Below are 10,000 nucleotides of genomic sequence, written 5' to 3'. Positions count from 1 at the left end.
CCAGGCCCTGGGGGGGGGGGGATGCCTTACCAGGGATCCAGCCTGGCCCTGTGACCCCCAGGCCCTGGGTGGGGATGCCTTACCAGGGATCCAGCCTGGCCCTGTGACCCCCAGGCCCTGGGTGGGGATGCCTTACCAGGGATCCAGCCTGGCCCTCTGACCCCCCAGGCCCTGGGGGGGATGCCTTACCAGGGATCCAGCCTGGCCCTCTGACCCCCCCAGGCCCTGGGGGGGATGCCTTACCAGGGATCCAGCCTGGCCCTGTGACCCCCAGGCCCTGGGTGGGGATGCCTTACCAGGGATCCAGCCTGACCCTCTGACCCCCAGGCCCTGGGGGGGGGGATGCCTTACCAGTGGGCCAGCCTGGCCCTGTGACCCCCCCCAGGCCCTGGGGGGATGCCTTACCAGGCATCCAGCCTGACCCTCTGACCCCCAGGCCCTGGGGGGGGGGGGATGCCTTACCAGGCATCCAGCCTGACCCTCTGACCCCCAGGCCCTGGGGGGGGGGGGGGGATGCCTTACCAGGGATCCAGCCTGGCCCTGTGACCCCCAGGCCCTGGGTGGGGATGCCTTACCAGGGATCCAGCCTGGCCCTCTGACCCCCCCAGGCCCTGGGGGGGATGCCTTACCAGGGATCCAGCCTGGCCCTGTGACCCCCAGGCCCTGGGTGGGGATGCCTTACCAGGGATCCAGCCTGGCCCTCTGACCCCCCCAGGCCCTGGGTGGGGATGCCTTACCAGGGATCCAGCCTGGCCCTCTGACCCCCCCAGGCCCTGGGTGGGGATGCCTTACCAGGGATCCAGCCTGGCCCTCTGACCCCCCCAGGCCCTGGGGGGGATGCCTTACCAGGGATCCAGCCTGACCCTCTGACCCCCAGGCCCTGGGTGGGGATGCCTTACCAGGGATCCAGCCTGGCCCTCTGACCCCCCAGGCCCTGGGGGCTCCCTTACCAGGGATCCAGCCTGGCCCTCTGACCCCCAGGCCCTGGGGGGCTCCCTTCCCCGGACTCTCCGCCCCACCCCTGGGCTCGGGCTCTCTTCTCCGGACCCGCTGCCACCACCCACCCCACAACCCACTTCACCCCCAGACCCGGCCTCTCTTCTCCGGACCCGCTGCACCCCCCCAGGCCCTGGGGGGGATGCCTTACCAGGGATCCAGCCTGGCCCTGTGACCCCCAGGCCCTGGGTGGGGATGCCTTACCAGGGATCCAGCCTGACCCTCTGACCCCCAGGCCCTGGGGGGGGGGATGCCTTACCAGTGGGCCAGCCTGGCCCTGTGACCCCCCCCAGGCCCTGGGGGGATGCCTTACCAGGCATCCAGCCTGACCCTCTGACCCCCAGGCCCTGGGGGGGGGGGGATGCCTTACCAGGCATCCAGCCTGACCCTCTGACCCCCAGGCCCTGGGGGGGGGGGGGGGATGCCTTACCAGGGATCCAGCCTGGCCCTGTGACCCCCAGGCCCTGGGTGGGGATGCCTTACCAGGGATCCAGCCTGGCCCTCTGACCCCCCCAGGCCCTGGGGGGGATGCCTTACCAGGGATCCAGCCTGGCCCTGTGACCCCCAGGCCCTGGGTGGGGATGCCTTACCAGGGATCCAGCCTGGCCCTCTGACCCCCCCAGGCCCTGGGTGGGGATGCCTTACCAGGGATCCAGCCTGGCCCTCTGACCCCCCCAGGCCCTGGGTGGGGATGCCTTACCAGGGATCCAGCCTGGCCCTCTGACCCCCCCAGGCCCTGGGGGGGATGCCTTACCAGGGATCCAGCCTGACCCTCTGACCCCCAGGCCCTGGGTGGGGATGCCTTACCAGGGATCCAGCCTGGCCCTCTGACCCCCCAGGCCCTGGGGGCTCCCTTACCAGGGATCCAGCCTGGCCCTCTGACCCCCAGGCCCTGGGGGGCTCCCTTCCCCGGACTCTCCGCCCCACCCCTGGGCTCGGGCTCTCTTCTCCGGACCCGCTGCCACCACCCACCCCACAACCCACTTCACCCCCAGACCCGGCCTCTCTTCTCCGGACCCGCTGCACCCCCCCAGGCCCTGGGGGGGATGCCTTACCAGGGATCCAGCCTGGCCCTGTGACCCCCAGGCCCTGGGTGGGGATGCCTTACCAGGGATCCAGCCTGACCCTCTGACCCCCAGGCCCTGGGGGGGGGGATGCCTTACCAGTGGGCCAGCCTGGCCCTGTGACCCCCCCCAGGCCCTGGGGGGATGCCTTACCAGGCATCCAGCCTGACCCTCTGACCCCCAGGCCCTGGGGGGGGGGGGATGCCTTACCAGGCATCCAGCCTGACCCTCTGACCCCCAGGCCCTGGGGGGGGGGGGGGGATGCCTTACCAGGGATCCAGCCTGGCCCTGTGACCCCCAGGCCCTGGGTGGGGATGCCTTACCAGGGATCCAGCCTGGCCCTCTGACCCCCCCAGGCCCTGGGGGGGATGCCTTACCAGGGATCCAGCCTGGCCCTGTGACCCCCAGGCCCTGGGTGGGGATGCCTTACCAGGGATCCAGCCTGGCCCTCTGACCCCCCCAGGCCCTGGGTGGGGATGCCTTACCAGGGATCCAGCCTGGCCCTCTGACCCCCCCAGGCCCTGGGTGGGGATGCCTTACCAGGGATCCAGCCTGGCCCTCTGACCCCCCCAGGCCCTGGGGGGGATGCCTTACCAGGGATCCAGCCTGACCCTCTGACCCCCAGGCCCTGGGTGGGGATGCCTTACCAGGGATCCAGCCTGGCCCTCTGACCCCCCAGGCCCTGGGGGCTCCCTTACCAGGGATCCAGCCTGGCCCTCTGACCCCCAGGCCCTGGGGGGCTCCCTTCCCCGGACTCTCCGCCCCACCCCTGGGCTCGGGCTCTCTTCTCCGGACCCGCTGCCACCACCCACCCCACAACCCACTTCACCCCCAGACCCGGCCTCTCTTCTCCGGACCCGCTGCACCCCCCCAGGCCCTGGGGGGGATGCCTTACCAGGGATCCAGCCTGGCCCTGTGACCCCCAGGCCCTGGGTGGGGATGCCTTACCAGGGATCCAGCCTGACCCTCTGACCCCCAGGCCCTGGGGGGGGGGATGCCTTACCAGTGGGCCAGCCTGGCCCTGTGACCCCCCCCAGGCCCTGGGGGGATGCCTTACCAGGCATCCAGCCTGACCCTCTGACCCCCAGGCCCTGGGGGGGGGGGATGCCTTACCAGGCATCCAGCCTGACCCTCTGACCCCCAGGCCCTGGGGGGGGGGGGGGGATGCCTTACCAGGGATCCAGCCTGGCCCTGTGACCCCCAGGCCCTGGGTGGGGATGCCTTACCAGGGATCCAGCCTGGCCCTCTGACCCCCCCAGGCCCTGGGGGGGATGCCTTACCAGGGATCCAGCCTGGCCCTGTGACCCCCAGGCCCTGGGTGGGGATGCCTTACCAGGGATCCAGCCTGGCCCTCTGACCCCCCCAGGCCCTGGGTGGGGATGCCTTACCAGGGATCCAGCCTGGCCCTCTGACCCCCCCAGGCCCTGGGTGGGGATGCCTTACCAGGGATCCAGCCTGGCCCTCTGACCCCCCCAGGCCCTGGGGGGGATGCCTTACCAGGGATCCAGCCTGACCCTCTGACCCCCAGGCCCTGGGTGGGGATGCCTTACCAGGGATCCAGCCTGGCCCTCTGACCCCCCAGGCCCTGGGGGCTCCCTTACCAGGGATCCAGCCTGGCCCTCTGACCCCCAGGCCCTGGGGGGCTCCCTTCCCCGGACTCTCCGCCCCACCCCTGGGCTCGGGCTCTCTTCTCCGGACCCGCTGCCACCACCCACCCCACAACCCACTTCACCCCCAGACCCGGCCTCTCTTCTCCGGACCCGCTGCACCCCCCCAGGCCCTGGGGGGGATGCCTTACCAGGGATCCAGCCTGGCCCTGTGACCCCCAGGCCCTGGGTGGGGATGCCTTACCAGGGATCCAGCCTGACCCTCTGACCCCCAGGCCCTGGGGGGGGGGATGCCTTACCAGTGGGCCAGCCTGGCCCTGTGACCCCCCCCAGGCCCTGGGGGGATGCCTTACCAGGCATCCAGCCTGACCCTCTGACCCCCAGGCCCTGGGGGGGGGGGGATGCCTTACCAGGCATCCAGCCTGACCCTCTGACCCCCAGGCCCTGGGGGGGGGGGGGGGATGCCTTACCAGGGATCCAGCCTGGCCCTGTGACCCCCAGGCCCTGGGTGGGGATGCCTTACCAGGGATCCAGCCTGGCCCTCTGACCCCCCCAGGCCCTGGGGGGGATGCCTTACCAGGGATCCAGCCTGGCCCTGTGACCCCCAGGCCCTGGGTGGGGATGCCTTACCAGGGATCCAGCCTGGCCCTCTGACCCCCCCAGGCCCTGGGTTGGGGATGCCTTACCAGGGATCCAGCCTGGCCCTCTGACCCCCCCAGGCCCTGGGTGGGGATGCCTTACCAGGGATCCAGCCTGGCCCTCTGACCCCCCCAGGCCCTGGGGGGGATGCCTTACCAGGGATCCAGCCTGACCCTCTGACCCCCAGGCCCTGGGTGGGGATGCCTTACCAGGGATCCAGCCTGGCCCTCTGACCCCCCAGGCCCTGGGGGCTCCCTTACCAGGGATCCAGCCTGGCCCTCTGACCCCCAGGCCCTGGGGGGCTCCCTTCCCCGGACTCTCCGCCCCACCCCTGGGCTCGGGCTCTCTTCTCCGGACCCGCTGCCACCACCCACCCCACAACCCACTTCACCCCCAGACCCGGCCTCTCTTCTCCGGACCCGCTGCACCCCCCCAGGCCCTGGGGGGGATGCCTTACCAGGGATCCAGCCTGGCCCTGTGACCCCCAGGCCCTGGGTGGGGATGCCTTACCAGGGATCCAGCCTGACCCTCTGACCCCCAGGCCCTGGGGGGGGGGATGCCTTACCAGTGGGCCAGCCTGGCCCTGTGACCCCCCCCAGGCCCTGGGGGGATGCCTTACCAGGCATCCAGCCTGACCCTCTGACCCCCAGGCCCTGGGGGGGGGGGGATGCCTTACCAGGCATCCAGCCTGACCCTCTGACCCCCAGGCCCTGGGGGGGGGGGGGGGATGCCTTACCAGGGATCCAGCCTGGCCCTGTGACCCCCAGGCCCTGGGTGGGGATGCCTTACCAGGGATCCAGCCTGGCCCTCTGACCCCCCCAGGCCCTGGGGGGGATGCCTTACCAGGGATCCAGCCTGGCCCTGTGACCCCCAGGCCCTGGGTGGGGATGCCTTACCAGGGATCCAGCCTGGCCCTCTGACCCCCCCAGGCCCTGGGTGGGGATGCCTTACCAGGGATCCAGCCTGGCCCTCTGACCCCCCCAGGCCCTGGGTGGGGATGCCTTACCAGGGATCCAGCCTGGCCCTCTGACCCCCCCAGGCCCTGGGGGGGATGCCTTACCAGGGATCCAGCCTGACCCTCTGACCCCCAGGCCCTGGGTGGGGATGCCTTACCAGGGATCCAGCCTGGCCCTCTGACCCCCCAGGCCCTGGGGGCTCCCTTACCAGGGATCCAGCCTGGCCCTCTGACCCCCAGGCCCTGGGGGGCTCCCTTCCCCGGACTCTCCGCCCCACCCCTGGGCTCGGGCTCTCTTCTCCGGACCCGCTGCCACCACCCACCCCACAACCCACTTCACCCCCAGACCCGGCCTCTCTTCTCCGGACCCGCTGCACCCCCCCAGGCCCTGGGGGGGATGCCTTACCAGGGATCCAGCCTGGCCCTGTGACCCCCAGGCCCTGGGTGGGGATGCCTTACCAGGGATCCAGCCTGACCCTCTGACCCCCAGGCCCTGGGGGGGGGGATGCCTTACCAGTGGGCCAGCCTGGCCCTGTGACCCCCCCCAGGCCCTGGGGGGATGCCTTACCAGGCATCCAGCCTGACCCTCTGACCCCCAGGCCCTGGGGGGGGGGGGATGCCTTACCAGGCATCCAGCCTGACCCTCTGACCCCCAGGCCCTGGGGGGGGGGGGGGGATGCCTTACCAGGGATCCAGCCTGGCCCTGTGACCCCCAGGCCCTGGGTGGGGATGCCTTACCAGGGATCCAGCCTGGCCCTCTGACCCCCCCAGGCCCTGGGGGGGATGCCTTACCAGGGATCCAGCCTGGCCCTGTGACCCCCAGGCCCTGGGTGGGGATGCCTTACCAGGGATCCAGCCTGGCCCTCTGACCCCCCCAGGCCCTGGGTGGGGATGCCTTACCAGGGATCCAGCCTGGCCCTCTGACCCCCCCAGGCCCTGGGTGGGGATGCCTTACCAGGGATCCAGCCTGGCCCTCTGACCCCCCCAGGCCCTGGGGGGGATGCCTTACCAGGGATCCAGCCTGACCCTCTGACCCCCAGGCCCTGGGTGGGGATGCCTTACCAGGGATCCAGCCTGGCCCTCTGACCCCCCAGGCCCTGGGGGCTCCCTTACCAGGGATCCAGCCTGGCCCTCTGACCCCCAGGCCCTGGGGGGCTCCCTTCCCCGGACTCTCCGCCCCACCCCTGGGCTCGGGCTCTCTTCTCCGGACCCGCTGCCACCACCCACCCCACAACCCACTTCACCCCCAGACCCGGCCTCTCTTCTCCGGACCCGCTGCACCCCCCCAGGCCCTGGGGGGGATGCCTTACCAGGGATCCAGCCTGGCCCTGTGACCCCCAGGCCCTGGGTGGGGATGCCTTACCAGGGATCCAGCCTGACCCTCTGACCCCCAGGCCCTGGGGGGGGGGATGCCTTACCAGTGGGCCAGCCTGGCCCTGTGACCCCCCCCAGGCCCTGGGGGGATGCCTTACCAGGCATCCAGCCTGACCCTCTGACCCCCAGGCCCTGGGGGGGGGGGGATGCCTTACCAGGCATCCAGCCTGACCCTCTGACCCCCAGGCCCTGGGGGGGGGGGGGGGATGCCTTACCAGGGATCCAGCCTGGCCCTGTGACCCCCAGGCCCTGGGTGGGGATGCCTTACCAGGGATCCAGCCTGGCCCTCTGACCCCCCCAGGCCCTGGGGGGGATGCCTTACCAGGGATCCAGCCTGGCCCTGTGACCCCCAGGCCCTGGGTGGGGATGCCTTACCAGGGATCCAGCCTGGCCCTCTGACCCCCCCAGGCCCTGGGTGGGGATGCCTTACCAGGGATCCAGCCTGGCCCTCTGACCCCCCCAGGCCCTGGGTGGGGATGCCTTACCAGGGATCCAGCCTGGCCCTCTGACCCCCCCAGGCCCTGGGGGGGATGCCTTACCAGGGATCCAGCCTGACCCTCTGACCCCCAGGCCCTGGGTGGGGATGCCTTACCAGGGATCCAGCCTGGCCCTCTGACCCCCCAGGCCCTGGGGGCTCCCTTACCAGGGATCCAGCCTGGCCCTCTGACCCCCAGGCCCTGGGGGGCTCCCTTCCCCGGACTCTCCGCCCCACCCCTGGGCTCGGGCTCTCTTCTCCGGACCCGCTGCCACCACCCACCCCACAACCCACTTCACCCCCAGACCCGGCCTCTCTTCTCCGGACCCGCTGCACCCCCCCAGGCCCTGGGGGGGATGCCTTACCAGGGATCCAGCCTGGCCCTGTGACCCCCAGGCCCTGGGTGGGGATGCCTTACCAGGGATCCAGCCTGACCCTCTGACCCCCAGGCCCTGGGGGGGGGGATGCCTTACCAGTGGGCCAGCCTGGCCCTGTGACCCCCCCCAGGCCCTGGGGGGATGCCTTACCAGGCATCCAGCCTGACCCTCTGACCCCCAGGCCCTGGGGGGGGGGGGATGCCTTACCAGGCATCCAGCCTGACCCTCTGACCCCCAGGCCCTGGGGGGGGGGGGGGGATGCCTTACCAGGGATCCAGCCTGGCCCTGTGACCCCCAGGCCCTGGGTGGGGATGCCTTACCAGGGATCCAGCCTGGCCCTCTGACCCCCCCAGGCCCTGGGGGGGATGCCTTACCAGGGATCCAGCCTGGCCCTGTGACCCCCAGGCCCTGGGTGGGGATGCCTTACCAGGGATCCAGCCTGGCCCTCTGACCCCCCCAGGCCCTGGGTGGGGATGCCTTACCAGGGATCCAGCCTGGCCCTCTGACCCCCCCAGGCCCTGGGTGGGGATGCCTTACCAGGGATCCAGCCTGGCCCTCTGACCCCCCCAGGCCCTGGGGGGGATGCCTTACCAGGGATCCAGCCTGACCCTCTGACCCCCAGGCCCTGGGTGGGGATGCCTTACCAGGGATCCAGCCTGGCCCTCTGACCCCCCAGGCCCTGGGGGCTCCCTTACCAGGGATCCAGCCTGGCCCTCTGACCCCCAGGCCCTGGGGGGCTCCCTTCCCCGGACTCTCCGCCCCACCCCTGGGCTCGGGCTCTCTTCTCCGGACCCGCTGCCACCACCCACCCCACAACCCACTTCACCCCCAGACCCGGCCTCTCTTCTCCGGACCCGCTGCACCCCCCCAGGCCCTGGGGGGGATGCCTTACCAGGGATCCAGCCTGGCCCTGTGACCCCCAGGCCCTGGGTGGGGATGCCTTACCAGGGATCCAGCCTGACCCTCTGACCCCCAGGCCCTGGGGGGGGGGATGCCTTACCAGTGGGCCAGCCTGGCCCTGTGACCCCCCCCAGGCCCTGGGGGGATGCCTTACCAGGCATCCAGCCTGACCCTCTGACCCCCAGGCCCTGGGGGGGGGGGGATGCCTTACCAGGCATCCAGCCTGACCCTCTGACCCCCAGGCCCTGGGGGGGGGGGGGGGATGCCTTACCAGGGATCCAGCCTGGCCCTGTGACCCCCAGGCCCTGGGTGGGGATGCCTTACCAGGGATCCAGCCTGGCCCTCTGACCCCCCCAGGCCCTGGGGGGGATGCCTTACCAGGGATCCAGCCTGGCCCTGTGACCCCCAGGCCCTGGGTGGGGATGCCTTACCAGGGATCCAGCCTGGCCCTCTGACCCCCCCAGGCCCTGGGTGGGGATGCCTTACCAGGGATCCAGCCTGGCCCTCTGACCCCCCCAGGCCCTGGGTGGGGATGCCTTACCAGGGATCCAGCCTGGCCCTCTGACCCCCCCAGGCCCTGGGGGGGATGCCTTACCAGGGATCCAGCCTGACCCTCTGACCCCCAGGCCCTGGGTGGGGATGCCTTACCAGGGATCCAGCCTGGCCCTCTGACCCCCCAGGCCCTGGGGGCTCCCTTACCAGGGATCCAGCCTGGCCCTCTGACCCCCAGGCCCTGGGGGGCTCCCTTCCCCGGACTCTCCGCCCCACCCCTGGGCTCGGGCTCTCTTCTCCGGACCCGCTGCCACCACCCACCCCACAACCCACTTCACCCCCAGACCCGGCCTCTCTTCTCCGGACCCGCTGCACCCCCCCAGGCCCTGGGGGGGATGCCTTACCAGGGATCCAGCCTGGCCCTGTGACCCCCAGGCCCTGGGTGGGGATGCCTTACCAGGGATCCAGCCTGACCCTCTGACCCCCAGGCCCTGGGGGGGGGGATGCCTTACCAGTGGGCCAGCCTGGCCCTGTGACCCCCCCCAGGCCCTGGGGGGATGCCTTACCAGGCATCCAGCCTGACCCTCTGACCCCCAGGCCCTGGGGGGGGGGGGATGCCTTACCAGGCATCCAGCCTGACCCTCTGACCCCCAGGCCCTGGGGGGGGGGGGGGGATGCCTTACCAGGGATCCAGCCTGGCCCTGTGACCCCCAGGCCCTGGGTGGGGATGCCTTACCAGGGATCCAGCCTGGCCCTCTGACCCCCCCAGGCCCTGGGGGGGATGCCTTACCAGGGATCCAGCCTGGCCCTGTGACCCCCAGGCCCTGGGTGGGGATGCCTTACCAGGGATCCAGCCTGGCCCTCTGACCCCCCCAGGCCCTGGGTGGGGATGCCTTACCAGGGATCCAGCCTGGCCCTCTGACCCCCCCAGGCCCTGGGTGGGGATGCCTTACCAGGGATCCAGCCTGGCCCTCTGACCCCCCCAGGCCCTGGGGGGGATGCCTTACCAGGGATCCAGCCTGACCCTCTGACCCCCAGGCCCTGGGTGGGGATGCCTTACCAGGGATCCAGCCTGGCCCTCTGACCCCCCAGGCCCTGGGGGCTCCCTTACCAGGGATCCA

This window comes from Lutjanus erythropterus, unplaced genomic scaffold (genome assembly GCF_056507025.1).
Source record: "Lutjanus erythropterus isolate fLutEry1 unplaced genomic scaffold, fLutEry1.hap2 Scaffold_213, whole genome shotgun sequence".
NCBI lineage: Eukaryota > Metazoa > Chordata > Actinopteri > Lutjaniformes > Lutjanidae > Lutjanus > Lutjanus erythropterus.
This window is presented reverse-complemented; position numbering follows the sequence as displayed.